Below are 14876 nucleotides of genomic sequence, written 5' to 3'. Positions count from 1 at the left end.
ACATATCTTACATTTAAACTTTAGTGTCTGCTCTCTAGGGTAATTATCTAAAACTGAAAAATATTTAGGGTTAAAATAATATGTCATTTAATTTTTTACATACATAATATTATCGAGGTTAGAGAATCACCCCAGAGAACAAATTAGTTACTAAAGTTCAGACTTTAGATGGTTGAGTTGAGTAAATAAATTATCTATCATGACAAACCAGTTTTTAAGCTTAACCATATTTTTTACGAAGCAACTGTTTTATGTCTAAACTTCGTAAAATATGCAATAAAATATAAAAATAATATTAGACATAACTATGTCTAATATTATTTTTATATTTTATTTAGAGATGTGACGCCTAGTCGGTAAAGCCGACTTCCGACCACTTTCGTAGTCGGCGAATAGTCGGCAAAAAGCGCCGACTATCCGGCTTTTTATTTTTTCAATTTTGCTATTATTAGAGTCACATTAAAGAAAAAACTTGATTATTTATAATGTGTTCATATCACACTTAATCAGTTTAACACATTTTAAAATTAAATGAAGTGTTTCTGAAATTACTTGCTATTAAAGAAATATTTTTTTTTTAATATATTCAAAATTTTAAGTATTTATTATTAAATCAATTAGATGTTAATTTAAATTGTGAATCGTAATGGTAATTGTACTTGAAATATTTCTTGAAAACCATCAACTGTATTATAAAAACAAAAAAAAAGTAACGTACGCGAAGTAAACATAACACGATCCGACACCTTTGCAGGCGACGTGTGTGACTTACCCGTGAATTAGCAGTAAAAAAAGCGTTACGGGAACTTCCGAAACCATAATCGGCTTGGCCGACTAGTCGGCCGATTAGTCGGCTTATTTGCAGCCGACTAACCGGCTAGTCGGCTTGTCAGCCAAAGTCATGATCGGCACATCTCTCATTTTATTGCATTATGAAACTTTTTAATACTCGTGTCCAAATATGTATATATTTTCTTAATAAGTTTTTCAAAGCAATATTTAAAATTGTGGACCACACCAAAGCTGAATTTACTGCTAATTTATTTTAATTCATACCAAATGAGTGTCGTGTTGAGATTTTATCGACCAATCAAATTAATAGTCACACCTAAGTGTGTAATTGAGAAATTTCACAAATTTAACTAGTTAATGAAAAAAATTTAAGATGTTATTTATAGTCAAAATTAAATTTAAAAGCGCACTGTCGCCAGCAGTATTTCCGGACCAATACGACCTAAAAAACTTCAAGAAATGAACGTATTCCTCCTTAAAAGGCTGGCAAGGCACCTGCAACTCTTCTGATGTTGCGAGTGTCCATGGGCGACAGTACTTGCTTTTCATAAGATGACTCGTTTGCTCGTTTGCCCCTTAATTTAATATAAAAAAGAAAACAAATATATGTCGCAGATACCTTGTGCTTATTAGACTAAGAGCCAGCGACAGCCAGACCTTCGTCAGTTTATAAAAGCCATAATTTCTTCTTTAAAATTGTCCCCTATAGACCAGCAACCGTGTTTCGGTCGCGGTTAATTAAGTTAAGAGGTATCTTGGTCTGATGGTCTACCTAACCGTCAATATACAAGTGTAGAGCTCAATTGTTTATTTTATTTTCTTAGGGATAACTGTAGAAATCTTGTCTTTCACGGCCGGACACTTTTGACAGTTGCTTCCCACTCATCATAATGTATTCGAATTTGAGTTCATTTTATTTTGAGCTTGGTGAAGATCTTAAGTTCGGGTCTTAGGCCAAAATAGCAGAACGGTAAGGTGTTTAAGGTCAGAACTAAGATCCTCACTATAGAAAATTATCATAAGAACCGCTCATTATGTCACTGCTGAGAAAATTATAATGTATGCACTATTATTATTTACTCTGCTATTAATTCACAGAGAAAAAAGTACCGATTCTATGTCAGTGAGAGTGAGAGTTGCGCTTTTTCACTTTTCATAGAGGCCGATTGTGTCATGTGAGGTAACAGTAAAGGCTGGTACAAGGGCGTCGCCAGCCGATGGCGCAGGGGGGGGCAAGTTGACTTTACCTACTACAATTCATACTTTTCTCATTCTCTATGAATGAGAAAAGAATGTATGAATTGTTGGTAAATTCGACAGCACATAAAGCTTTTCACTTCTACTACGAGCCTTACATCTATTACCAGATTTTAATATTATAGTGGTCGTTGTTTGCATTATATTTGGTAACTTTTTAGAATCTCTAGGGGGGGGGGGGGCAGCTGCCCCTCCCTGCCCCCCCTTGGCGACGCCCTTGGGCTGGTAAAAGAGTTAATTAATTACATGCTAGTTATTATTATTGTCTATATTTAGCGTACCCGATAGACGCTGTCCGGTGTATGATAAATTTGGATTTCGCTGATTTGTTTATTACCATCTGGAGCGCAACCGAAATGAATACATAAAATTCATTTAAATCGGTCCAGCCGCTTAGGAGTTTAGTGACATACAGTCATACACTAGAATTATATTATACATAGATGTATGTGATGGTGATGACTGATGTGTAATGATGGTAAAAAATTATAAAATCAAAACTAGTGATAAAATCAAATTCTGAAAAAATCCAATCACAAAAAATACCCAACGCCGAAAATAGTTTTTGCATCAAAATATTAAGTGACAAATAAAAAACTCCTCCTTTTTTATGGTTATAAATTATTATAATATATTATTTTATTTACATAAAGGTATGAACAATTTTACTACGTAAGGTAAATCAGGGTAAGTTCGGGAACAGGGTAAGTCCGGACTCCGGATAATTCAACTTATAACTAAATTAGTCAGTGTTTCTTTCTTCTGGCGCTACGGGCATATTATATATACGCCAATACTGCACTGCAACCGCAAACTGTAGTACCGTACTGTAAGTTCTGTAGTTTAATTTACCGTTTACTTTAATTATCCGGACTTACCCTGTATCTGAACTTACCCTGATTAACTATATGTATAAAACTAGTTCACCTTCGTAGTTGTTTTCTTATTTCCTATTGTGAGTCAATATCTGCTTAATTGAGTATTTGAACGATCAGTTATATAACTTTATATTACAATAGCGTGTACATAAATTGGATCGGTTTTCTTTCTACATACTAAGAAGTTGTTTAGTTCAAAGCCTACTTTTTGCTACCTGGGTGTAAGTCTGATTTCAGCCGATTGTCGAAATACCATGTCACGTCTTAGCAATGCGTTATTAATAGCCGCACTCATAAAAAAAATTGTAATAATCAAACTTCAATTATGAAGAGTTTGATCAAGAAGAGTTTGATATATAATATTTTGGCTTATGTCAAAATCTTTATTTATTTGCAATTTGCAATGAAGTATCCGATTTTTATTCGTCTCTGAGTGCGGTCGTAATTTCGTAAATGACTTAATATCTATAATATAAAAATGAGTCGCTGAATGTCTTGCTAAGCGCAAAACTCGAGAACGGTTGGACCGATTTCGTTAATTCTTTTTTTTTAATATTCCTTGAAGTACGAGGATGGTTCTTACGGAGAGAAAAATTCTAAAAAAAAATCCTGAAAATGTCTAAAAACAACTTTTCTATACTCCCATACAAAAGATTTGTGATAAACGGCTGAACGGGTTGGGCTAATTTTAGTCTTAAAATATTCGTAGAAGTCCAGGGAAGGTTTCAAAGTGACACGAAGTTCACCGGGACAGCTAGTATATATATATATATATATATATATATATATATATATATATATATATATATATATATATATATATATATATATATATATATATATATATATATATATATATATATATATATATATATATATATATATTTAAATCAGGCTACGTAGGCCCATACAATATATACCTTAATGACTAACATACATAACAATTATATAAACTACACATTATCACGAATTAACGGCGACGTGACGCGCGCTTCATTCCGGAGTCTCCCCCGGAACCTTCGGTAAACCACATCAGTCGGCCAGAATTCCTCCGCTTCAAAGGTCGGGAGAAGATGCGTCGGTACTCTCACCACAAAGGAACTGAAGTTGACCTTGTGGCATATAATATATAATTGGAAACTCGGAATCGGCTCCAACGATTTTCATGAAATTTAGTATATGTAGTAGGTTTCGGGGGCGATAAATCGATCTAGCTAGGAAACAAAATATCGAACATTAAAATGTGATTTTTTTATGATTACCAATTTTTGTATTTTTTTTATAATTACGAAATTGGTAGGACCAAAAAAGTATATTTTATAGTACTAATTCTGTAATATTACGAAAATTCATATTTGATTCTTCATCCACGTGAGTCATACGCATATCCTTTGGCACCTTAAAATTACTCCTAGCTAGGTTAAAACCGGTCACTGACACCGAAGGAGCTATTATTATTATGTAAGTATCTTTTAACTGAAGGTATGATCATAACGCTGCGCTGTTAGACAAAAAGGTAAGTTTGATAATGATTGAAGATATGAAGATATTATCTATATGTAACGCTGCATTACGACACTAAAATGTGGGTGAAATGAGAAGGAAATCGCTGGAAGTTAGATAGTCATCAGTTGCAGTGTTATGTGTATTATAAAAGTTAAAACTCTAGTCTACATCGTATCTTCCTAGGCATCGCTCATGAGTATTTAGATCTTTAAAAGTACGCAATGGATTTTGTTGCTGTTTTTGTTTATTATGCAATAGGAAGATTTTGTAAAGTAGTTGTTTTCAACCTTTTTATGATGACCCCCTTTTTTGGCCCCCTGGCATAAAAAATGTTTCGAGACCTTTCTAACATGTATAATTATTATGCTCATGATTTAAGAATATATCTTTTCATAAAATTATCCTAGCCTTTATATGTATCAACCTTTTTAAACTTTATTGGTACGCTATTATACGCTTCACATGTTGAAAAACATTGAATAAGATGTAATTAAGTATACCTCAAAACCACGGTTGCCGTATATAATAATCCTCGACTAACTTTTGACATCAAAACTTTTTTTCTACCAACTTTTAATTATTCATAATATCCAATATCGCCGGTTCGATACCCGGTGATCCCCGGGGTTTTTTGTTAGGAAAGCTGATACTTGATACAGCCACTGATCCATGACAGCATTCGTCTTGAAACGGAGAGTTTCCTGTCTAGAAGGTCAATGAAGCAACTGACACCCGTTTCTCTGGTGTAAAAAATATTCGACGATTGTAACAGTCATTACAGTTTCTATTTAGGCTTATAATAAAATAAAAAAAGTTGGCCAAGTGCGAGTCGGACTCGCGCACGAAGGGTTCCTTACTGTTATAGAGCAAAATTAGGCAAGTGTTTTTTTGTATGGGAGCCCCTCTTAATTTTTTATTTAAAATTTATATTATTATTAAATGTTAAAGTACACATAAAACTAAGGATTGTGTGAAAATTTCAAGTACCTACTGTAATTGCTATTATTGATATAGAGCAAAAAAACTAAAAAAATAACTTTTGTTGTATGGGAGACCCCCTTAAATATTAATTTTATTTTGCTTTTAGTATTTGTTATTTTTAGTATTTAAGTATTTGTTATAGCGGCAACAAATGTACACAATATGTGAAAATTTCACCTCTGTAGCTATAATTACCGTTCTTGAGTTACAGCCTGGAGACATACAGACGGACAGACGGACAGACAACGAAGTCTTTGTAATAGGGTGCCGTTTTTACCCTTTGGGTACGGAACCCTTAAAAGACTGGACACTTAATCAAGTAACTTTTGATAATACGAGGAAATTAAAATTAAAGTTAGGCTTTGACAATATTATGTGAAAATTAGTAAGTATTAAAGTTACGTATTTTGGCTTTTAATTACAAAAAACCAAGGGACTTAATAGTATATAGTTTGTAAAAATTAGAATTCAACAATTATAGGAGTTTAAGGTAATATTGAAGCACTTTGTCATTCAGCTTGCTTTCAGGGAATTATCTAATGCCACATAACTAAATACCTTTAACCTAAGTATAATGGCTCTCATCGACGTTTTACTTTTTGACGTATTTTTTGTAAAAAAACATTACTTAAGATATAAAAACTTCATATAAAAATATTCAATCAATCTTAAAGACGCAGACTGTGGTAGAGATCGTTTATCAGCTGTAAGTTCGCTTTCGATGTGATATTTATTGTACAATTCGTTTCATTACATTTTTTGTGTGGTATTATATTATATTTTAATGGAGAAACGATAGTAAGTAAAGTAAATTAAGTCTTACTCTACATATTAATTAAAAACAAATAAAATAAGTTGCTGTTGTGGGAATGTGTGGTTTACCTATGATTAATAATATGAAATACGCTTAATATTTAACCTGAATTTGTTTTCAATCTGATCCCCAGAGTCCCAGTATGGGATCCAGAGGAACTTAATACTAATAATACACCTAGTACTAAGTTTAGCACCTTTTACACAACTAGTCCTAAAGTAAATAATATCAAACTATATAAGGTATTTCCAATAAGAGCCCTCTCCAAGTAATACCCTCTTTGCAATACTATACAAGTGTTTATGACGTGGAGTTTTCATGATATTTTTAATGTATTATTATTTTAATTTAGTAACAAAAGACATTCGAAACAATATGAATGCAGAAATTAAATCACTTTCGTTTATTTGCAATAGTTGTTATTTCAATTGGCACAAGTAAAAACCACAATTATTTTAATCGATAGAACCTCATGTAAAGATGGGCTGATAATGATTAAAGTTGTCGATAGTTTTATCGTCGACACATTCCCGGCCCACGCATTCAAAATGGGCGGTAAAATTTTATATCAATTATATATTTCCATCTAAACTATTAATTACCTTTCACCGAACATCTGAACGCAGGCGAATGTTCACTTTAATGTAAATATATTATCTTTCATGTTAATCTCTCGGTGTGGGTGGCAGGATTTAGGGATGGCTTTATCGATAATATATCGATAGATTTTTCGGCTGTCGATTACCTTGCATTTTGTCGATATAATTTAATGTTTTTTATTTACGAAAATTTTGTATTTTCCTTCGGCGTTTGTAACTTAAAAATCGTTGAAGTGTGGTCGAACTAAAACAAACTATTTTTAGAAACCCAATAGTTGATTTAACTGCTAAACATTAACATAACAATATATTTTATTTAAAAATTTATTATTATTATTACGATATTCAAACTAAACTTAATAGAATAAAAGTATCGACATCCATCGTAGAACCTCCCTAGCACTATGAGATCCTACGCTACAAATGGAGGTTTATTTAAAATTATGACATCCCATTTCTTTCAACTATTTCAATCAATTAACCAAGGAGGCTTTGACGGTAGCTATTTGTCCGATTACAAACGCTACGACATAATATCTAAAGATTAAGAAATCCCAAGAATAATCTGATTTTCGGATTAAACTTAATGAAGTCACATATTAATGTCTTTCTAAAACGGGGTTGTAGAATTATAAGTAGCGCTCGATTATGATATTTTTGTTAGAGCGAGCGTGTATGAGTGTTGTGTTTCTTTAAAGAGAAGACATAATATAAACTATTTATTACTTTTGGAGACATTTCATCACATTTTCGAACTCCGATGTTGTGTGTGTGATCATTTGACGATTATAAGATTTCTTTATCGCCGATCGTGCTGAGAGTTCTAAGTAATATCGTGTAGGAGTTAATGTCATGGTCTATACTTTCCCACTAGATGCTTAAAAGGTTAATAATTTGAATTTGAGGATGTATCGTATCGTACAAAGTGTGAGGACTGCGAATTCCATGAATGTTACGAGAGGTCGTATTGTTCTATTTTCTTACACTCAGGTGCAAAAATGGACAAATCTGACTATATAGGAAACATTGATGTAGCATTACAATTTTAGAATCGCTGTACCTTTTTTCCTACTGTACAATGTACCATCGCAGAAATTGATTCAAAGGCAGTTGGCGGGCCTGTGCACAGAACAAAATATATTAGGTACTCACGGAGGGCCTGTGTCATTTGGTCGAGTTGTGTCAAATTATTGTTAGTCGTGTCATGAACTGTCGGCTGGGTTTGACATAACGCAAAAAAAAATAAGGAATCAACTCCTCTGGTAGTACATTATACTTAAGCACCATCTGACCAAATTCTCGCAAAACTGTTGCACGCGAAAGTGGTTGAACGTCGTGCACGTTCACTTTGCAATAGTATTGCTAGTCATATAATCAGATGGCGCTTTGTAAATAATTTACTTTTATTGTTATAGCACAAAAAAAAACCGTCAGACAATTAGAAAAAAATACGTGTTACAAACTTACAATACTCCTATGACTTTTTTCCTATAGCGAAAGAATACGCGGTGAGTTCATTATCTATATAAGTAATAATACTCGTACGCAAGCGAAAAACTTTGTATCCCTTTTGACGCAAAATGCGAAAACGTAGGTAAATGAAATTTTGGACAGACCGACCGACTTCAAAGTAATGAAGACTGTAGTATGTACAGAAATAGTTGAGATTTAGACGAATTCTGAAAAAGGCACTATTATAGAGTAAGTTTTTACCTTGGAAGTCGGTTTTAATTTTTTGTTAAAAATAATAATTTCACTCTTTTTAGTTATTTACCAGATAAGGCTTTATGCGTAAATAACCACTACGAATGTTAACTATTCACATTATGTTACTGTAAGCGAAATTGTGGTAAATGCTTGCAGTTATCTAAGCGATGCTGCAATTTAAAAACTTTTATCTTTAAAGTTCTGTTCAGTGCCTTTGGACCGAGAGACACCTTCGTATGAACTTTCTATTATTCGTAACATATGTTTAAGTTACTAGAAACAACATTTTAACAACTATGAGTCTTTTGATAAATTTCAAGGATTTCTCTCGATTGCTCGTAGATCCCATGATCAGCTCACCACTTTTGTAATTATTATACAAAATCAAGATTATACCCTATACAACAACACAAGAATTTTGAAAATCGGTGCACAAACAGCGTAATAATCATCAAAAATACCTGCTTCGATGCAAAATATCACGAAAAGCATCAATAATTGGGTCATAATGTGATGACCCATGGCATAATTATGATTTTGATGATAATGATTAAATTATTTTGTGTGTTGTAAATCCCCAAACCTGTATCTATAAGAATTCAAAGTTCTGTTGGGTACCTTCGGATCCAGGGTATAACTTGGTGCAAAATCTTACTTTTTGGTAGTATTTACCTTGAATGCTTCAGAAAAAATTGAAATCACTATATGTTTCCATACAAATTTCAAGGAGTCCCCTCGATTCCTCTAGGATCCCATCATCAGGTCACCACTTTTGTAAACATGGTACCAAATTCGAGTCAAACCCTATACAACACAAAAAGAATTTTGAAAATCGGATCACAAACGGCTGAGTTATCGTTGAACATACAAAAAAAAAAAAAAAGATACATACAGCCAAACGTATAACCTCCTCCTTATTGGAAGTCGGTAAAAAAAGAATCACTAAAATCGACTTGCAGTTCTAGAGATATGTGTGCATAAACATAAAAACATACATAAATTTATACGTGGAAGAGCCATGCTTCGGCACGAATGGGCCGGCTCGACCGGAGAAATACCACGTTCTCACAGAACACCGGCGTGAAACAGTGCTTGCGCTGTGTTTCGCCGAGTGAGTGAGTTTACCGGAGGCCCAATCCCCTACCCTATTCCCTTACCTACCCTCCCCTATTCCCTTCCCTTCCCTTCCCATCCCTACCCTTCCCTATTACCTCTTAAAAGGCCAGCAATGCACCTGCAGCTCTTCTGATGCTGCGACTGTCCATGGGCGACGGAAGTTGCTTTCCATCAGGTGACCCGTTTGCTCGTTTGCCCCCTTATCTCATAAAAAAAAAACATACAAACATACATACACTTTTGATATTTGGCACATTTGTTCAGAAGCTGCTATAGATTAACATAATACTAAAAAGCATGTTTGTCCTGCCTTTATAATGTTACTAGATGACGCTAGCAAATCCGTTATGCCAAAATTTGTTTATTGCGCGGGAACTGTATTTTTGCGGGATTAAAGTACGAGTATACTATGTCCCGGCACTGAACTTGAATTTTCAGCAAAATCGGTTCAGTGGTTTGGACGTGAAGAGGTAACACATAGACTAAGACAGGCACACTTTCGTATTTATAATATTAGTATATAATATGTTTACATAACATATTTATGAGTCAATTCCCGTACCATTAAGTATGTGGGACGGGCTAAGACCGATTTACCGTAACAGAAAAAAATCTCAGTTAAGCCGACTTTCTATTGTACCCGCTATCCCAGCCTCTCTTCCTTGTATATAATAAATCTTAAGAAGTCCTCTCCTATATGCCAGTGGTTTCCAAACTTTGCCACATCTACGGGCTACGGAGTGCCCGGATAAGATACTAAGCGAATAAACAAAATATTTTATGTCGTATAGGTACAGCTGTAATACAGTGAGGTTGTTTTTGCGGATTTTTTGAGATGTCACGGACTCATACTAAGTTTATAAATTCTACCCTGTGTCATTAGATTAAACAATAATAAAAAGTTTAAAACTATGAGACGAATAAAGCTAATTTTACATTTTATGCAATTATTATTTTTTCACTCAGGACAATTTGATGCAACTAGAGATCGCCCAATGGTCGAAATTCGACCTTAGTTTCAACCATAGACATAAGGTATATATTATGTCTATGGTTTCAACGACATTATGAAAAATACCTATTGACTTTTCATCTTTTTTTTCAAGTCTCGTCTCTGGGATCCAGCTGATCTCAGACTGGCCGTGTAAGCATTGTCTAATAGTATCTAAGATTCTACAATAAAAAAAAACTATAATCCATTTTCAATTTGTCAATTTGTTATCAACAGACTTCAACCATAAAATTAAATATAAGAGTATAATTCGTATGTATAGGTTTGTCACTCAAAAATCTGTCATCTTCTTGAGTGTGCGTGTTGTAGTGTGTGTAATGTTTTATTTGTTAAAAAATGTATGATAAAAGCATAATTTCAAAATAGTATTAGCTCGATGCACTCCTTCACCATATAAACTATAACTGTGCAAAATTTCATTCACCTACGTTTCCCCATTCTTCGTCAAAAGGGATACAAAGTTTTTGGCTCACGTATTAATATATAGATGTACTGGTTTATTAGTAAGTTGGCAATAATTAGTAAGTTAGTGCCTTGTTCACTCCCATTTTTTTATTTTAATATTGCGAGCAGGTACTCGTCACGCATTTAGGCGCTACAGTGGAACAAACATATTATTATACACTAGTAAACTACGCTTGTCTAATGTCATTGGTCTTATAATAGCTACTAATCAGTATCTTCGAGGTATCTTCTAACTACTAGCACCTATCACATTCGCTATAGGCCTCTTGGATATCGTTGCTAAGCTACGGCAACGCCGCGGGTCGGTTGACGGCGGAAACTCACGGGCGCTTTTCTCATATGATTCTCATACAAGTCATTGCACTTTTTTGGTAATTGTTTATATTTTTAGCACAATAAAAAGTAATGAGCCTGTGGCGGTACCCACAATTTGCCTAACATGCGCGTCGGTATATATACGACAGCTGATATGTATCACGTGGGCTCCGGCCTGACCGAGCATAACACCTCGCTCGGTCGGCAGATCTTCTTTTGGCCCCTACACACATACCCCACAAGCCAAATTATTATTGATTGTGGACTTCATAATATTTCCGCAGACTTTTTCCGCGGAAAATCAGTACTTTTCGAAAGCTATATTTACTTAAATATACACGATCATGAAATATTCTTTCAAATTCATTGAATATGATTTTTTACTTTGTATTTATTTATTTGTAAGATCATCTTATTAGTTATTACTTATTACTAAAAACAGGTTGTTTACCTAATTAAAAATTATAGAGCACAACCTAATTCCAAAGCAATCATATTCATGAAGTCTTCGAAATCCATGATGATGGAAAACGAATCATCCGTGTAAAAGTAACACCACAGACCAGAGTAGGTAATCGACTGTACGACGTGAAAGTGGAGCTATGTATTGAATAATCTAAACAAATATATTTTCAGCAACTTTTCAACCATACATGCAAAATAAAAATGGAAAATGCAGATGTATTTCATTATCAAAGAAATTTTTCTTTGATTTTTATGATTAATATGTAATATAATAAATTTACTAGATGACGCTCACAACTCCGTTGTGCCATAACTCTTGTACAACGGAGTAATCACGTGGGATATTTTCCCGAGACAAAAAGTATCCTATGTCCAGTGGCGTAAATATAGGGCTGAATGCCATGGGCCCCCGACCCAAATGGGCAAAAATTTTTAAGTACATAATATTGTTTATTATAAACGTGACGATTTTTACTGATAGAGCCCCATCAATTTGCGACGGTCCCTGGATCTTATAGTTACGCCATTGTCTATGTCCTTTTTCGGGACTCTTAAGAATATATTATGGACTTATCCATGCCAAATTTCAGCAAAATCTGTTCAGCAGTTTAGGCGTTAAGAGGTAACAGACAGACACACTTTCGCACTTATAATGTTATTAGTAAATTAGTAATATCAGTAATTAGTATATTAGTATTATAATATTATAAATGCGAAAGTGAATATTGAAGGAATTAGTAATAAATATTAAACCGACAATAATTTTATTTATATCGTTTTTTCAATTATAATATATTATTATATATAAAACAATGGTATTAAAAATAACTTGCACGTGATATTTTAGAAATATTCATGCGAGATTTAGATTTAAGCATGATTAATAATCGGCATGTTGATTTCGATACGTTTCCCAATTCCGTCCCAGAAACGAATGAAACGTTAATTCACGAATCCGAGATTGGGAATTTTTGCACCCTACAACACAACAGTACCTCGTACCGCCCATATTTTCCTTATTCAGAGCACTTTTTAACGTTTTCAACGTGTTTTTATTTTTAACTAGTAAACCGTATTTCACAGCTGATCGCACTCTGACACCCACGTGTTGCCTGAATCTGCCACTCGCCGCGCCACTAGAGATATCCAAGAGGCCTATAAAAGTCAAGCTTAACTTTTATAATCTATACCATTATAAAATAAAAGTCTGCAATTTTACAATGTTTACAATTATTAATAAATAAGTTATATTGTAACTTATATTTAAAATTCCTTTTCAAATAAAGGACTAATAATATCATCGATTTTTTAAACTTTGGGGAGCGCTGTCTGACATTTTAATGTGGCCTAATAATCAGAAAGAATAAAAAACCGTAGTAGTACGCTTTAGCATGGTAGATTGATGCTCATCGTTGGTGGGTACTCGTGCTGGACCCTTTTGGGTTCCGTATACAAATAATAAAATAAAATCCATACATAAGTATACAAGGTGTAACAAAACTAAGTAATAATACTTTAGGTTATGTGTGTTCCTGACATAGAGTTCACTGTGAAAGTAGCAGCGCTGAACAAAATGTATACGGTTTGACACAAGTCAGCGCTTTGCTGGCGAAAATGTCAAATCCCATACATTTAGGTTGGGTTGCACCAAAGGCGTGGTTAAAGTTAAAGTTAAGGTTAAAGTTATGGTTAAGTTAAGCTAAATTTAACTTTAATCTTAACTTTGACCGGAGAAATTGACAGATGACAGCTGGTCCAACAGGGTTATAAATGAACGTGGGTGCGGGCGCTGCTGGTAAAGAACTGTCAAAAATGGCGTTTTTGTATGATGACAGCATTAGGTCCTTTTTTTCGCCACGTGCATTTAAAACCTTGTCGAGCTTTATGGTTATGGTTAAATATGGCGTCTTGGTGGCGTCCATTTTTAACTTTGACCAAAAATTTGATATTTTGCATTGTAGATAAGGTTACAGTTATAGTTAAAGTTAGTTTGTGCAACCCGACCTTAGTTGGCATTTACGATAATCGCTTGCCACTTGTCTGGGCCCAGAATTATTAGCTGATGTGTGATATGAATAATTAGGTTACTAAGCATATCAAAACACATGATCATCACAACGAGTTTACGTTAATTGGATTAGCAGTTTGAGTGTGGTCAAACTCAAAGTGCTTAGTTATTATTGCATTCGTTAGGTTCCATTGCGAAGTTGAAATTTAAAAAAAGGCTGGTTTGGGAGCGTTAATATTAATTGCTACGGAACCCGGGCACCTGTAATAGACTCGCGCCTGCCGCATACCCCTTTATCTTAGTTTGAATATTGCCTGTCGTAATAAGTGGTCCGTTAAGTCGGGAATGTCGGCCCTGTGAATGAACTCTCGATAATAGTCCGACTAACTTAACGATTTGTTTGTTTCTCATAACTTATTTACCTTATTGTGACTATTTCCTGTTGATACCCTTATTAGTTAGGGAGGGGAAGATGGGATTTCGCGACAAGCTCGAGCGTGTCAGATTAAGCTTGTATACTTGTATAGGCTTCCGATATATTGTGTCTAGTTATCATGGTATAGAAATCAGATTTCCCACGTGGTGGGTTAAAAAAAGTTATTTTCGAATACTGAAATGTCACCGGATCTGTCAGATAAAGTTAGTTGTTGTCTACACGTCAAAAATGTATGGGATGTGACCAAATAGTTTTTATTATTCGTAGGATGTGACATATTATCACATAGCGCATCGCAAAGGTCACACGTATGACGTAACGATGCGTTATGTCAAATTCCATGCATTTTTGTAACTTTGCTATCGTATTGAGTAAATGCGTTTTGTATACGCACAGCGCACTCTGACTGATTAGTAAATAGTACCAAATGTTGCCCGCATTTTCGTAGCCGTACAGACAGCGCAAAAAAAAAGGCAGAGAGAAACACTTTTGCATTTAAATAATTATTAGTATAAGACATAAAAA

At 34.2% G+C, this 14876-nt stretch overlaps 1 long non-coding RNA gene across 1 annotated transcript; it reads right to left on the bottom strand.

Moving 5' to 3' along the window:
• Positions 1–817: 817 nt before the first annotated feature.
• Positions 818–13408, bottom strand: LOC121739408. The gene is made up of 3 exons (XR_006037442.1): positions 13384–13408; positions 5421–5423; positions 818–916 (listed from the first exon to the last, which is right to left on the bottom strand). It is a non-coding gene; the product is annotated as an uncharacterized LOC121739408 (long non-coding RNA).
• Positions 13409–14876: the final 1468 nt, after the last annotated feature.

The sequence above is a fragment of the Aricia agestis genome, chromosome Z (genome assembly GCF_905147365.1).
Source record: "Aricia agestis chromosome Z, ilAriAges1.1, whole genome shotgun sequence".
NCBI classification, from domain to species: Eukaryota; Metazoa; Arthropoda; class Insecta; order Lepidoptera; family Lycaenidae; genus Aricia; species Aricia agestis.
Note: the sequence above shows the minus strand (reverse complement) of the source record. Positions and strands in the feature narration are given on the sequence as shown.